Source organism: Rhinolophus ferrumequinum, chromosome 17 (genome assembly GCF_004115265.2).
Source record: "Rhinolophus ferrumequinum isolate MPI-CBG mRhiFer1 chromosome 17, mRhiFer1_v1.p, whole genome shotgun sequence".
Classification (NCBI taxonomy): domain Eukaryota; kingdom Metazoa; phylum Chordata; class Mammalia; order Chiroptera; family Rhinolophidae; genus Rhinolophus; species Rhinolophus ferrumequinum.
In genome coordinates, this window is record NC_046300.1 from 48,392,225 (window position 1) to 48,409,175 (window position 16,951).

The 16,951-nt window shown below is 46.1% G+C and overlaps 1 protein-coding gene across 1 annotated transcript in view; it reads right to left on the reverse strand.

The window, feature by feature from the left end:
* The window catches only part of STIMATE (STIM activating enhancer), a 47,250-nt gene that overhangs the window by 15,782 nt on the left and 14,517 nt on the right, over positions 1–16,951 (reverse strand). The window lies entirely within an intron of this gene.

The following is a 16,951-nucleotide window of genomic DNA, read 5'->3' on the forward strand; positions in this document are numbered from 1 at the left end:
ATGCCAGGCTAAGAAGTCTGGACTGAATCCTGTAGAGAAGAAAAAGCAAGGGGAGATGCTAAGCCGGGTGGAAGACATGCCGGGAATTGTGTTTTAGAAAGCAGTTCTGAATCAGGGAGAGGGTGGATTTCTGGGGGTAGAGAGGACGGAGGAAGGACACTGGCTGTGTCACAGCACCAGGCAGTGGTATTATCCCAGCTATAGCACAGCCAGCAGGGTGGGGTGCTCTCTCAACAACAGCCTGACTGACCTCAGACAGCAAAGGACTCCCCAGATTGACACCTTCACTTCTGGTCTACAGACACAACCGTTTTGAACAGAAGTAAACATAAAGTTTCTAAGAGTCCTGTCCTCCACTGAAGCTCCAGGCAGACTATTTCCACAAGGATTCCATCTCCTAAAACAAACACGGGAAGTGCCGCATGTGTGATGTTTCCCACACAAAGTACTGAGGAAGGAACAGACATGGACACAAGCCCACGGAGGAGGCCGCGTTACCACTGGTAGCAGGCAAGAGCCAACTTCTGGCAGAGCCCCAATCTGCCAAAGAGGGTGCAGGCAGAGGAGAAGGGAGATAGGGAGGGAGAAGACGGTGCCTGAATCAATAAACCCTTCTTCTCTAAGGACAGGCAGTCCACAGTTTGCAAAGCAAGGACAGTCTGTATACAGAAATGAAGTCTAGTGTTTAGAGAGACAGTTTGATGGAGACCAAAAAGCAGGTGGAATTGTAAGGTGGCCTGTCATTCTGTTAACACATCATAGATCCAAAACATCAATGACACTAAAGAATCCAGAGTTGAGGGCAAGAAGTTCTGCTCGCCCAACTGGCTCTTAAAGGCAGGAGGCCGCCTTCTCATGAGCACCCAAGTCTTGCCGAGGGGCTGAGGACTCAGGAAGGAGATACGGAGGAAACTGGGCCAGGACAAAACCATCTGGAGGGAAGCCCCCAGTCAGGGCTGGAGCCACGTCGCTCCTTTGCTCTTCTGCTTCAGGGGAATCTGTCTCCTTCAGTATAAAATAAAGGACATCACAACATACCCCAAGGAGAACATCCTCATTCATAGAAGATATGCGCTGAAGCATCAGAATGGCTGCAATTTACTTTCAAATGATTTAGGAGAAAAATCATACACGACATAGTATAATTATATCATAAACACACGTTATTATAAATGGTATAATTCTAATGCATTATTATTATAAATAATAAATACAACAAATATAACTATATAATACATCTGTTACTTATATTAATGTGATATGTACTGTATAAAAAGACGCAAACGTGGTGTCATGGGCCACATTGCATCTCCCCTCCCAATGCTTATGTTGAAGTCCTAACCCTCAGGACCTCAGAATGTGACTATCTGAAGACAGGACCTTAAAAGAGGTAATTAAGGTAAAATGCGGTCACACGGGTGGGCCCTAATCCAACATGACTGGTATCCTTATAAGAGAAGGAGATTAGGACACTCACATAGACCGAGAGGGTGACCATGTGAGGACACGGTGAGAAGGTGGCCATCTGCAAGCCAAGGACAGAGGCCTTGGAAGAAACCAAATCTGCCGACACCTTGACCAGAGACTTGCAGCCTCCAGAACCGTGAGAAAATAAATTTCTGTTGTTTAAGCCACTCATTTTGCAGTATTTTGTTACGGCAGTCCTAGCAAACTAATACATGCGGCAACAGAGTAATAGGTGAACCCAGACGAAGGATAGTTGGGGATTCATTAAATTATTATTTATACTTTCCTGTAGGTTTAACACTTTGAAATAAAAAGTTGGGAGGAAAACATACTCTAGAAGAATGAACCAATGCAACCATTCAGAGGTCGTTTGGTAATATCTATCAAAATTTAATATGCCCGTGCCCCTTTGGCCTGCAATGCACTGCCAGATACGCGTTCTACAGGTAGTGCCATAACATGTGCCAAGACGTATAGGGATCGTCACTGGAATATTGTTGTGACAAAAACCCAGAAAGAATCCAATGCCTGTCAAGATGGAGTTGGGTATATACATCATGGTACAATGCAACATTAGGCAGTTACTAAAAACAAGGTGGATCTGTACGGATTAATATGGAAAGACTTCCAAATTTCATTAATTACAGAATAACATGTCCATGATTCTGTTCATAGCCATTTTAAAGTATACATATATATATATGTGTGTGTGTATATATATATATATATATATACATATACATATATGTGTGTGTGTATATATATATATATATATATACATATACATATATGTGTGTGTGTATATATATATATATATATATACACACACACATATATAGCCAAAAAAATGTATACACATTTTAAGGAAAAAACTATTAAACTTGTAATACTCAGTATATACCAATAACAAGAGATGAATACGAGTCATGTGTACACACTTGTTTGGCACCCCCGGTGTATATGCTGGTATTATTTTATGCATGTGTTTTTTTCCTAGAGGGATAGTGACTATTAACAAGGGCTACCTTTCATGAAAGGATTACAGGTCATGGGAGCAGCCTTTTTATATCATTCTGAATGGTTTACAACATTCTTCCATATTCACATTGCTTTTATTTCAAAAATTTAAAAATGAAAGACAAACCCGTCAGAGACTTGCGCTAAGGCAGCAAAGCGGACGTGGGAGAAGCGGTGAGTCAGAGTTGGGCTCTGGGACAAGGAAGGGAGAAGAGGGTGTGTGCCTGCCGGCCTGCGAGGGAGCGGCCTCACACAGAGCAGCGCCTCAGACGGGTTCGGAGGGATGCAGGCTCCGCTCCAGAGCAGAGGGGTGGCCCCTGCTCTCCACCTCCCATCTCCTTTCCCAAGAATATTTCAGAGTCTAAGATCTTTTCTGTTCTAATCAAGGAAGAAGAAAACATTAAGGGAGCTACTCCACATCTAATCTGCCAGGAAAACAACAGAAAAATTCATTCATCCGTGCAGTCATGTCTGAGGGGTCTGCTGTCGGACAGGCCATTTGGCAGGAGATGAAAGACTAAATCCTCATCTTCCTTACATTCTAGCGCGGGAAGGGACGGGAGTAAACCTGTAGCATGTAAGACTGTGACAAGTGACACTAGGCAAGAAAGGAGAGGGGAGGGCTGAGAAGTGGGGTTTGTAACTGTAGATGAGGACGTCTAGAAGGTGAACAAGGAGAAGGGAAAGGGCGAGGAGCTCTCAGGCAGAGGCTGAGGCCAGCGAATGGCAGGGAGTGCGGGCCATGAGGTGAGACCTCCCAGGCCTTGTGGCCCAGGGTGAGGGCTCCACCTTTGCTTACAGGGAACAGACTCACTCCAGCTGTGCTGCGAGTGGCCTGAAGGGGCAATGGTGGAAACAGTGAGACCAGTTAGAGACCATCACACTAACCCAGGGCGAAACAACGGTGGCTTGGCCAGGGGTGGTAGCAGAAGTTGACAAGAAGTTGGATCCTGGTCGTATTTTAAACACTAAACTGACGGGATTTGCTGATAGAGTGGATGTGGGTGAGAGAGAAAGAGAAGTCAAGCCTGATTACTCCAGAGGTGAGAATTTACAATGTTCCATTGCATTTCTGGTTTTGTTTTGGTGGTGGTGGTGGTGTTAAATTGGGGAGACACAAGACTTCTCTGCAGGGAAGAAATGAGGAGCTGCCTCTGAATTCCTCCTGGACTGCGCGCAGATACCCACTCCCATGGAAACAAGCCTATTCTCGGGATCTGTCAGCTGCTCCCCTAGAAGCCACAAATGAAAAGGCTCACAGAGAGTTGCTCAGGCATAGCCTTAGGACAAATGGTCTTTTCTCAATTAATGGAGCTTCTATAGGATGGAAAGAACTGAGATGGAGCAAGAGACCAAAGCTAAGAGCGATCTAGTCTAATGTTGCCACCACACGTTCCCTGAGGCAGGAGGGCTGGTGGAGGAACATCAGGCAACCTCAAGTGTAGGTCAGGTCTCAGACAGGGCGTCAGCAGAGCTGGAATCCAAGGCTGATGGAGCAGTGCCTGAAAGAAGCCCAAGTGGGACAAGGAAGGAGAGTGGGGGATTGAGAATGGGGACAGAGCAGGGGCCTGCGGGGACGTGCAGCACACAGGCCTCGTTTCACTGCTTAAGTGACGCTCTGCGCCATTGCCTCCACGCTGGGGAGGGCTCCTAGGCAGGCTCTCTCCCTTTATGTACATGCGTCCTTAAGACAGGCATGGGGTCCTGTCACTCCTGAAAAGGTGTAGTGGCCAAAAGCCAGACACACAGAGTCCTGCTTCTGCTACTACCAAGCTATGTGACTTTGCATAAAAAAAGAGGGGCTGGGGACGTGCTTGACCTACCAGGCTGGCGTCAGGATTAAATGAGGTAAACAGGTGAAGGGGCAAACAGAACCTACGCTCAGGAGAGGGAACCACGTTCTGCGTCCCTGCCCAGGACCCTGGCTTCCTGCTCCTCCCTGCACCCATTCTCCCCAGTCCTGGGCTGAGGCAATCCATCCCCGTCTCCAGTCTCCAAGAAGCGTATGACCTTGGGTCTGTCAGCTGCAGCCTGACTCCACTCCAGCCTCCTTCCACCTATTGCTGCGGGCAGCTCAGGGCCGGATGCTACGAGGGTCCTAGGATCCTCCTGGGCTGCCCCCCAGGCTCTGAGGACTCCTCTTCTGAAAGAGGTGAATATAGAGATGGTATAAAATACATTCTCTTGGTTAGTGTTTATATGGTATCTTTTAAAATCCCTTTTCTTTCAACTTTGTATTTGAGATGGTTCTATCGTAAGCAGCACATAAGTGAGTTTTCCCCCCAAAATCTGGTTGGTAATTGTAGTGGGTTGAATGGTGGTTCCCCCAAAAGATATGTCCAAATCTTGACCCTCCCCAATACCTGTGAATGAGACCTTATTTGGAAAAGTGGTCTTTACAGATATAATTAAAGATTTTGAGAAGAGATCATCCTGGATTAACCAGGACAGCCCTAATCTAATTAATAACAAGTATCCTTAGGAGAGAAGAGTAGAAGACACCAGGGGAAAGGAGAAGGCCTTATGAAGACAGAGACAGAGGCTGGACAAGCCGGGGAATCCCCGAAGTGGAGAGACGAGGAAGCCCTCTCCCCTAGAGCTGCTGGAAGGAGCGTGGCCCTACCAACACCTTGATTCTGGATTTCCAGAACTGTAGAGAATTAATTTCTGTTAAGTCATGAAGTTTGTGATTATTTGTTATGACATCCCTATAAAACTAATAAGGCAATTTTTTTCTTTTCCTTAAAAAAAAAAATTCAAAGAGTATAAAACATACTTGGTGAAAAGTCTCCCTTCCCTCTGAAATCCCAAGAAAGCACGCATCTGATTATCATTTGTGGACCCAGGGCCTCCTTCAAGTCTTTCTTTTATCTTTTCAATCATAAATCATTGTAAATTTGGAAACTAGGGAAAGAGGAAAGTTATCTAAAATGTCACCATCTGAATACAACCTAGATCACTGGTAGTTCTATCACTGTAGTTCTGGTTCCAAATCTCCTGGCCTGCACTTCCCAGGTGGGACCAGAGCGAAGCTGGCCCCCCTGAGCTCTCTAGCCCCTGTGCTGTCAGCCTCCATCATCCCCAAATGCCAGCGCTCTGAGAGGTGAGCCCAGAAGAGCAGTGACCGGAACAACCTGGGCAGAGTGGCAGGGCACTCACTCCCATGGCAGGCCCAGCACAGCCCATGGCAGGCAGGTCTCGCCCTGCTGCCTCACCATCTCAGGGCAGGATGCATGGACGTGCTCAGGATGGACTGGCTGGAAAGAGCGCTCAAGACTCTGATGGCTCAGAAAATCACTGGTGGAAAAGGGCTGGGTTTTGTCAAGATCTTTCACTTCACACTGCTCTTAGCTGACGACAGGAGACACACCATGAAATCAACTGGGGAACGCTGCAGAATTTCTTCTATAATCAGAGTGAGGAATAAAGTCTATGACATGTCATCAATTCATGAAACACCATGAAATGAGACACCCTGTCATCATACTCCAATCCAGTGAGAAAAGCAGGGTGCGTGCTGCTGCTCACAGGAGCTGGCTGACTGGGCGCCTGCCGCAGGACGCAGAGCGTGCTGCCGTCAGAATTCAGCTAAGGGTGCCTGCCGCTCTGATTAACCATGTCAGGACGGGTAAAGACCGGAGGTGCTTAGGACTCGAGCCCCTCTGTATCACTCCCCTGGTGCTGCTCCTTCCCACTGCAGGCTCCCCAGGCTTCCCAGCCAGCCCCTCCCTCGGACCTGTCCACTCAGGACAGAGGCCTCGGCCTGGATCTCTCTGAATCCCCGAGCAACCTTCCAGACCTACCCGCCCCGTGTCCTGATCCCTTCCACTCTTCCACTGGGAGCAATTCAACCAACTACTGCCGCCTCTCGAGGTTAGTGACTCATGGTAGCTTCACACACTCAAAATCAAGACGTTTTGTAATTTTGGCACCAAAACAAGGTTGACGGAAAAGCTATCTTTGAAGAGAGACCTTTTTAACAACCCTCAAAAATTGCACCGAGTGAGTGATTGCCATTCTACCCTTTTGATCACATGACTCACATTTCTCCTGGGCAGAGAGAAGACCGAGTCAGCTGGGTCCAGTCAGAGCACCACACAGGCTGGATCTGCTCACTACAATCAACAAGTACCCTCACATGCGCACAAACAACTGCACATGTGACTGGGGAAGAGCAGCACCTGCAGGCGTGAGCCAACGTAAGCCTGCACAGGACTGGGTTCCACTCACATCTCCTGCCCCACCTTAGCCTTTTCCTGGGGCAGGGAAGGCAGAGGGATGGCTTCGAAGGCCACCTGCAATGACTTTTCCACAAACCATCCCGCTCACAGTTACATTACGTTTTACGTAATGAGACTACTGTTTGTTTGTCCATTCGTCCGTCCATCCATCTGTCTGGCCATCCATCCATCCATCCTCCACACACTTGTTGGTGGAGGTCTCAAAATATAAATAAAACTGTCACCCTTCACTCCACTTTAACACCCATGACACATAAATTTGTCAAAAGTCAAACTTTACACGTAAGATCTGTGCATTTTACTTTATGTAAATGATACCTCTATAAAAAAATGTAAAAACAATAAAACAAACAGAATCCTCCCATGCCTTTCCACAGCAGTTAGCACACAATGCAGGCTCCTTCTAATGGCCGAGGTATCAGGTGACTGAGGCCCGTGCCTTCTTCTCTGACCTTAAGCCCTCTGGCCAGTGCTGCACTTTCTCTCTGGAACTCTCCTCCCCGCTGGCCAGGTGGTGGCTCCTCTTTTTCATTCTTGTCTCAGCTCCCAGGGCACCTCCTCGGAAGCCTCTCCAGAGCATCTCACCTATAGGTTTGCACATCTTGCCTCGCCCCATTCCTCAACGGCATAACCCCTCTCATGTCAGAAACTCTTATGTGTTTTCTTGACTACTGTCTTTTTTCTCTTCCCTGGAATGTACAGAACTTCTGTTCTGTATTCCTAATGCCTAGAGAGTGCCTGGCTCTTAACAAGTAGGTAAACAATATTTGTTGAAGAAAGGAAGTCATTCAGTCTGTCACTTAAGATATATTTACTGAGTACGGCCCAGATATTTATTTTTAATTCAATAAGTTTCATCAATCCGTACGATGGGTTCTCCCAGAAACTTAGTTTGCAAGCCATATTGCTGCAACAGGACTAAAATTGCTTAGCTCTTGCTTTGGTTTTGGACAAACTAATTTGCCAGCAAGATTGTCAGACGGCAACTACCTGCAACCTTTCTCCCTCTTAACTAACCACTAGGCGGGTGGACCGGCCGATCAAGGTCGCTCTCCCTCACCAAATCAGGCCTTAGATGCAAGGACCAGACAATATGGGTTTGCAGTCAGTTTAAGTGCTCAAGACCGTTTTTTGGTAAATACTTGGCTATTTCTGAACCAGAGGAAGCCGCGGTTCTAAGTTAGCCAGCTGTAATTCTACGTGGAGATTTTGCTAAAGTCAGAGAGGAGCAAGAAAAAAAGCTAAAATGTCTAGCAAATAAATACGCTTAGCTCTCTAAACACAGGGCCTCCGTAGAACCACAGCTTCCCCGGGAGCAGGCAGCAGTGCCAGCTGCTAAGGGTAATGAAGCGGGGGTGAGGGGCATTGTCACTGTGGGAATGTCCCACCGGGATGGGTTTGATGGCTAACACTCACACAAGATGTGCAGCCTCAATCTCGTCGATTTAAAAAATGCAAGTTAGTAATTCTTCTTGCCCAGATCAGCAAAGATTAAAACATTGGGTGAAGACATTAGGAAATGGGCACTTTTAAACTGCTGGTGGGAAAGTAACTGGTACAACCCTGTGACCCCAGTCCTCCGGGCCCCCCAGGTAAAAGGGGCGCATTAAGCTGGTGTTGGGTGGTCACAGTGAACAGCGCCTCTGGGACCCAGGGACGCCGCTGGAGGTAGGACAAGTGAGGCCACCAAGAGGCAGAGCTCGACTTAAGAAACCAGAAGGAGCTGGAGAACCGTGAGTACTCCTGATGAGGGCTTGGCTGCGGGTGGAAATTCATGGACACTGACGGAAGCCCCAAGTACAAACGGGCTGTCCTGGAAGACCCCACCCTGCAAGAGGCCCTGGGCAGCTAGAGACCCTCTAGGTCTGGGGAACTCACAGAGACAGGCTCCATCTGCTCCTGCTCTGTGTCACCACTGCACGGCTAACCCATATTCCCTGGCCAAGGAAATTTAGGAATTTCATTTCATCTCACAGTGAACGGAGATGTGTGGGTTTTTCCCCTATCAACCTATAGATCACTTGCAAAGTTGCAGCAGGAATTTTGGCAATATCCATCATGATGTTAAATGTTTATACATGGTGACTCAGAAACTCCATCTCTAGGATTTTCTTCTATAGTTGCACTTCTACAAGTGCCCAGAAGTCTGTAAACAAAGAGTGCATTGCAGCATTATCTATAAGAATGCAAGGTTTAAAAACCACCTAAATGTCTGTCGATAAGAAAGGGGTTAAATGTAAGTTATCACACAATGGAATTCAACTGTTAAAAAGTTAAGTAGAGATGGTACACTTGCAATGGGTGAATTTTACGGTTTGTAAATTATATCTCAATAAAGTTGTTTAAAAAGTGAGGTAAATCTATCTGTATTGATATGAAAAAAATGCCCATGTTAAAAGAGAAAAAAAGCAAGTCACCAAAACAGTAATGTGACATGTGAACGTATTTTTAAAAATGATGTATATACACACAGAAATTTGGAGGCATACATAATAAACTGTTAGCCATGGTTAGCTCTCTAGCGAATGGAATTATAGGGAACTTTCACTTTTTATGCTATTTCCATGTTCCAGTTGTTTACAAAGACCATGTATTACTTTTTGTAGTAAGAAAAAAAGGTCTGAAAAAGATTATCTGGGGAAAAAGCTTCTGCTGCAAATAATTAAAAAATGACAAAATTACAACTTTGCACATTAGGTAATTAATAGCCTTCCTCAAACTTAACTCGTTTAGAAATTTTCCTTCTGAGAGACAAGATTCCAGGAGGCAAAACTCACTAAGAATGTCGCTTCAGCTCATCTAGTCCACACTCCTTCCTGCGCTATTTATTATCTCTGGTGGATACCACGTCCTATCGTGCTGCAGTCAGCCAGGCCGGGGCTCCCCTCACACCTGATGCCACAAGGCGTAAGTTAAAATAAAACCCTTATTGCATATGTTCGCATTTTGTAGGCTTCTCCAGTTTTCCTGCCTTTTCAAACAACAAAGCAACAACCAATCCTGACTGCGGGATAAGAGGCCCTTGACTGTAAAACGTGAAAAGGACTACTCATCTCTGCAACCTCACGGCTTATCAAACAGAAACAGGCACAGCGCGAGTTTGCGTTTCTCAGAGGTAAAATCTGCAGCCCTGGCCCAACCCACCACGGAAGATGACCCCTCAGGCAGCACAAAAACTTGTCTTGCCACCGCTTCCTAGGGTCAGAGGAAACACCCACTAGCCCCCTTGCACAGTGATGAGCTGCAAACCGCAGGACGGATTTTCATCCATGTAACCCAAGGCTCCGACATGATTCCAGCTACTCAGTGTGATTCAAACTCGGCAGAGAACAGAACATATAATGGGTATAGGAAGGACTCTTGTCTTCACACCTTGAACCTGGAAGGAAAAGGTGGAGATCCAGCTGTACATCCAACTACCAAGAGTTACACACAAGCCAAACGACTGAACACAAACCTGTCAACTCACCTAACTGGGTCAATCAACTCCAAGAATTTCACTAGGAGAAAAACACCCAATGTACTGTGTTTCATTTATAAAGGTGACTCTACTTGCCCTCTGACCTTCTGCAGGTCTTCGTACTTCAAGTGCCATTCCCTGGCAGTGGTGAAGGGACCACCAGCCATCCACCTCCCTCATCTGGCAGCCCTTGCGAACACTTTGGGCAGCAGTGTGAGGGAGACTGGCCAAAGACAGGTTCACACCCAAAAGGGGCCCCAACCAAAATCTGCTTCACTTCCTCTGCTATCTAAACCTAATATGCACAACTATCCACCTGAGTTCCTAGAAGGATTTCTGAGAAATCCTAACCAGATAAGTCATCATCAGCAGCAGGAGAACTGAAGGCTCTAGGCCAGGGGTGTCCAAACTGCGGCCCCGGGCCAACTGCAGCCCATAAGCCATTGTTAATTGGCCCGCAGCAAATTCCAAAAATATATTTAGTTTACTTAAATAAACCAGGTGAGGCAATACGTACTTCACCTCGAGTGAGTGGCCCGGCTGTGTGTGTATTTTACCGCATACGGCCCTTGGTGAAAAACATTGAAAAAAGTTTGGACACCCCTGCTCTAGGCACTCAAGATAAATCCACTCAATCAACCCCGGGGCTGGGGGTAGTTTCTTCCCAGTTTCCAGATGAAGCAACTGATGGTCAGTGCAGTTAAGGAACTTGCCAAAGTCCCACAGGCGGCAGATGGTAGGCAGTCAGGACCAGAACCCAGGCCACTGCTGACCCTCACCCTCCAATAAATAAGTTCCAGCACCGGGACTGACGAAACTTGGCCTCTTGGTACAAAACGTAAAGCCTGTGAAACACAAACCTCTATGTGCAATCCAAAAGCATTATCAAAAGTCAAGAATAGCCTCAAAGAGAATTAGCTCAGAAAATTAAACACACATAGCTAGAAAAACAATATGACCCAAAGCAATATACAGGTTTAATGCAATCCCCATCAAAATCCCAACGTCATTTTTTCAAGAAACAGAACAAAAAAGATCATCAGATCTGTACAGAATCACACACAAAAAACCCCCAAATTGCCAAAGAAATTCATAGAAAAAAGAATAAGGCTGGAGGTACCACATTCCCTGACTTCAGCTTGTACTACAAAGTGACAGTAATCAAAACAGCATGGTACTGGCAGAAAAACAGACACACAGACCAATGGAATAGAACTGAAAACACAGAAATAAACCCACATACTCAGGCACAGATAATTTTCGACAAAGGAGCCAAAAACATACAATGAAAAAAAAGTCCCCTTCAATAAATGGTGCTGAGATAACTGGAAAGCCACATGCAAAACAATAAAACTGGACTGCTATCTGTCACCATGTACCAAAATTAACTCAAAGTGGATCAAAGACCTAAACATAAGACCTGAAACAATAAACTGCATAAAAGAAAGCATAGGTACTAAACTTAGAGACCTTGGGTTCAGAGAGGATTTTATGAATTTGACCTCAAAGGCAAGGGAAGTAAAAGCTAAAATAAATGAATGAGACTATATCAAACTAAAAAGCTTCTGCACAGCAAAAGGAACCATCAACAAAACAAAGAGGCAACCAATCGAATGGGAGAAGATACTTGCAAACAACACCTCCGATAAGGGGCTAGTATCCAAAATATATAAAGAACTCGTACAACTCAACAACAAACAAAACAAACAATCCAATTGAAAAACAAGCTGAGGACCTGAACAGACACTTCTCCCAAGAGGACATACAAACGGCCAACAGGTATACGAAAAAACGCTCAACTTCACTAGCTCTTAGGGAAATGCAAATCAAAACCACCATGAGATACCACCTCACACCTGTTAGAATGGCTATCATCAACAAGACAAGTAATAACAAGTATTGGAGAGGCTGTGGAGAAAAAGGAACCCTCATGCACTGCTGGTAGGAGTATAAATTGGTGCAGCCATTATGGAAGGCAGTGTGGAGGTTCCTCAAAAAATTAAGAATAGAATTACCACATGACCCAGCAATCCCTCTCCTGGGTATGTACCCAAAAAAATCGGAAAACATTCATCTGTAAAGATACATATACCCTGATGTTCACCGCAACGTTCATGACATGAAAACAACTCAAGTGTCCTTCAATAGATTATTGGATAAAGAAGATGTAGTCCATACACACAATGGAATATTATTCAGCCATAAAATGAAATAGTGCCATTTGCGACAACATGGATGGATCTTGAGATTATGCTAAGCGAAATAAGTCAGAAAAAGTCAAGAATCATATGACTTCACTCATATGTGGGATATAAAACTGAAAGCAACAAAGTATAAAGACGAACAAACAAAGAAACAAAAAACTCAGAGACACAGACAACAGTTTAATGGTTACCAGAGGGTAAAGGGGAGGTGGGAGGTGGTAAAAGACGGAACAGGGGGTCAAATACATGGTGACAGAAGAACTGACTCTGGGTGGTGAACACACCATGCAATATATATATGATTATTATAGAAATGTACACTTGAAATCTACATAATTTTACTAACCAATGTCACCCCAATAAATTTAATACATAAATAAAATAGAATAATAAATTAAAAAAAGAGAAAATTCAAGAACTTGATTCTACTGAAAGTAGCTAGTAGTGAGGATAGATACAATACATGCGTAGCCCAAAATTTCAAGGCTTGTGGTAAGAGGTCAATTCAAGTCTTAATGCAGGTTCAAACTGAGAATGTTTGGCCGCTGACGCTCCTCAGAACAGGGAAGAGGCCACACTGGCCGAGGCCATCCCAGGTCTCCTCTGACAAGCCCTGCCTGCGACTCCTGCCACCACTCAGCCTCCCTGGCCACCCTGCACCTGTGTCAGGCCAGGCCAAGCAGCTGGGAGCCGGGAGGAGGAAAGCCCACACAGGAGTGGGCTGGAGCAATATCGCTCCAGTCTCACCATCTCCCACTGGCTGCCGCTCCAGGCTCTGTGCCCCTGGGCTGTCGTGGCCTAGTGGCACAGTTTGTTAGGGAGGTTGCTTCATAGGAGGGAAGAGTTCCCTTTCTCATGCCATAGTCTAGAACACTCCCTGGGCAAACCAATGAGCATCAGTAAATGTGTTGTGGGGAGGAGGCAAAAATAGAGTAGCGAGGCTGGGTGGTGGTGGGAAAGAACAGAGGCCTCAGAGGCGGACACAAGTGTCAGGCAAGCCCTGCAATCCCTCCAGTTCCACTTGTACATAGTCGTGGATTAAGTTACCTGTATTTTTCTAATTCTAATAATCGATGATACGGTGTGAACTGTCCTACCTCTCCAGTGAGCCAAGGTGGGTCTCAACTAGCTTCCATTTACTCAGCACCTACCATGCACCAGGCTAAGTACCTTATCTTTTTAATTCTCGAATAGAGTCACCTCGGATGAAGTCACATAGCACTGGAAAAATGTGGCATGGTGGTCCTGAGAGGCTAGGGCTCAAATTCAGACAGTTTGATGCCGGAGCCCAGGCACTTGACCACTGTGCAATACCACCACTGTTCCCTGGCCCGGGAGCCCTCTGTTTGGGTGACAATCACTTATCTGCCAGGTTGGTCTTGAAACCAAGGGTCCTTATGATGTTGATTAAATTTCGTTTTAAATCCTAGATCTAGAAATCATTCTCTCTCTCGCTCTCCACACACACACATACACCCCTCAGAGACCCAGCCTTTCCCCCAGATAATCAGCAATCCCCGAAGCAGCAGAAGACAGTAATCCCGGACCTGGACCTCTGGCAGACTAAAGATAACACCTTGACCTAAGTTATGTCAGTTCCCCAGCCCTAAGGTGGAAAAACCCTCTGGCTCTTTTTCCGTGCGCCCGGACAGAACTCTGGAAAAGACCTCAGGACTGTCAAGACCTGAGGAAACGACTCATTACCTTTACCTCACCCCCGACCACTCAGCTCCCAACATGACCCACAGTGTCCTGTGATCTTGCCTTATATAACCTGCAACCTACACGCCATCGGGGAGCCAGGTCTTTGAGTGCTAGCTCGCCTGTGTCTCTGGGCTTGGCGCCATTTCCTTAAATAAACCTCTACTTTCTTTGCTGCAAACTCCTGTTCATGTCTCCACTGGCTTTGATGTGTGCAGGCAAAACGAACCCTTTAAGTTCAGTAACAGCCTGAGAGCCTCCCGAAATCCACTTTTGTACTGAAAGCACCGGACAGAAACACTTGCACTGGTGTTCCAAGGGCACATGCCTAAAACCAAGAGAAACTGGCTTGTTACAACGCTACATAAAGAGGTCCAAAGGACCAGTGCCCTGGTGTTTCAGAAGGCCTCATTTAACCTTCTCAACAGACAAGAGCCAATGTGGCATTGTACCTTCCGCGGGAGCTCATGGGACAGCCAACCGCATGGTGACGGCCAGTCTTTAGAGTACCACGCATTTATCCAGCAGAATACTCTTCCTTTGGGAATTCATTGTAGCTTCACCTACAAATTTTATTGATGAAGTGAATTAATAAGCACCCTTAGCAAAAAAATTAATAGAAGACTAGCTCTTCTCTTGATACCAGAGTTATAAAACATTTTAGACTTTTTCCCTAGCTTCTCAGTCCAGTGAAGTTGGCACCCAATGTCTTCTCTCTTCAAACAATACAAGTTGTGTGACCAACCAGAATCTGAGCAGAAGAGAAGCAACCGCGTTCATTTCCTCAGTCCCAAAACCTGGGAATCAGGAGGCAGGACAGCAAAGGAAGCCTTAACGTTACAGTAATGACCCCAAGGAGAGTTCAGACCTTAAGTGAAGAAGTCATCAGCCACCTATGAGATAAAATATCTGAGGTCCCTAGCCGGCAATGGGAAGCCCCTCCAGAATGGTCTGAGGGGTATTTCAGGCACCTTGGGGTTCTTCTCACATCTATTTTCACCTCTTCTTCACTTAGAAACAGGGGGATTGGTGAGAGGAAGAAGTGATAAATGAGAAATGTGAACACCAATACAGGTGAGAGACACTAAATAAACCACAACCCTTAGGGCTGGGAGCACGAGGCTGTCCTGGAAAGGATTCTTGGACTCCCAGTGCTCACTTTGTTCATCTGTCTGCTGGGATCCCTCCAGTTTTCCTCCCATGAAGGCACTGGGAACACCATCATGTGGCATGGTGGTCATGAGAAGCACTATCAAGTTTTTCTGCAGCCCTGTCCTATTATGCAGCATGTAGAGTGGCCCTGGGGAAGAAGGCTGGGCAGACAGCTTGGTTGAAGAGCAAGTTGAAAGGGAGGTCTGCCTCCATCTCTTTCCTTGAGGATTACAATCCACAGCTATAGGTCGTGAGGGGACGCGCCTGAGCGTCTTGGGTTTGGGAGCAGTGCTTGCTGGGTGATGCTTCGGGATTGTCTCACAGTTGTGTTCTCTTCGGTTCCAGCCTTAACCCTGGGAATCAGCGTGCCCTGGCTTTGCAAGTTCTCATTTGAGACAGGCCAGCTCCTGATGAAAAAGGCCAGGCAAAATTCACAAGACCCTGGCAACAAAGGAGGTGTAGGCCCAGGGAGGACCCGCCGATGTTCCCAGGGAGCATGCTTCCTTCGGGCTTCTTCGTCCACCAAGCTACTTTCAGGAGACTTACCTAAGCATCTTACCACACCTGACACTGTGCAACAGGAGCCAGAGGCTGCACCACTGATGTGGGGAGGCAAGTGCAGAACCCAAAGGAAGCGAAGTTAAAGCACTGTCAGGAAATGACCAAACAAACTGACAAGAGAATCAGGAGAGGAGAGATTATGCCTAAGTCCACTCTAGGGGCAAGGGAATGTACTACTCAGGAAGGTGGCTAGGGAAAGACTTGCCAAATGCTCAGGGCAGGCAGAGAACAAAGACTCTACACAAAGACTATATACAACAAAGCTCTACACTGTGTGCAAGCTAGAACTTTAGCACTTCCTCTTTCTGAGCACTGAGAGATGAGCTCTATGGCCTGCTGATATCTTTTAAAAGGGGGGGGAAGAAGATCCATTAACTGCCTCCTTACAAAAAAGGTACTGAGAAGACTAAAAATGTATAAAAAGTCACCATGTACAGAATGAACGGGCTCCCTTTCAATCATTAGCCTGTTTGACTCCCAAACGTAACTCAGTCTCCTTACACAACAACTTAGTCTGAAATTTACCTTGTTCAACAATCCAGTGTGCACTGCACAAACTCTGATTTCCTACCAGTTAAAACACAAGCAGTGAGCAACCAGGCTGGCTTTCCAAGGGCAAAGCAAATATCGGAATATAACAAACTGCTTCTCTGAGGCCCTGAAGGCTGAAGCAGCAGCCAAATGCCATCAGGGGTGAGAAGTTCACTGGCATCTCTGAGCCAGTTTCTACCACCTTCGAGAGCTCAGGAGGAATAGTGACGCTTTCTATACCCCGCTCTGTGGGATTCTAGCAGCCCATTTACCAAATGAAATTCGGTCAATAAGCTCTCACTTGTCTACCCAGTATGTCGATACACCTGAACCGACCTTCTGTGGCCACTGAGCATATGAGCCTGGAACATTGTTAGTTACTGGTTCAAGGAATCTGTCTTCCTGCACAGACTGCAGATTCTTGGAGAACAGGGATCAAGTCTCCTAACTTTTCTGGCACTCGCCTTCGCAGTATTAGTTATGGTATTAGTTATGTACCACTATGTAACAAATTACTCCACAATTTAGTGGCTTCCAACAATAAATACAGAGGGTGCCAAAAAAATGTATACACAGTTTAAGAAAGGAAAACTGTATTAAAATTGTAATACTCAACA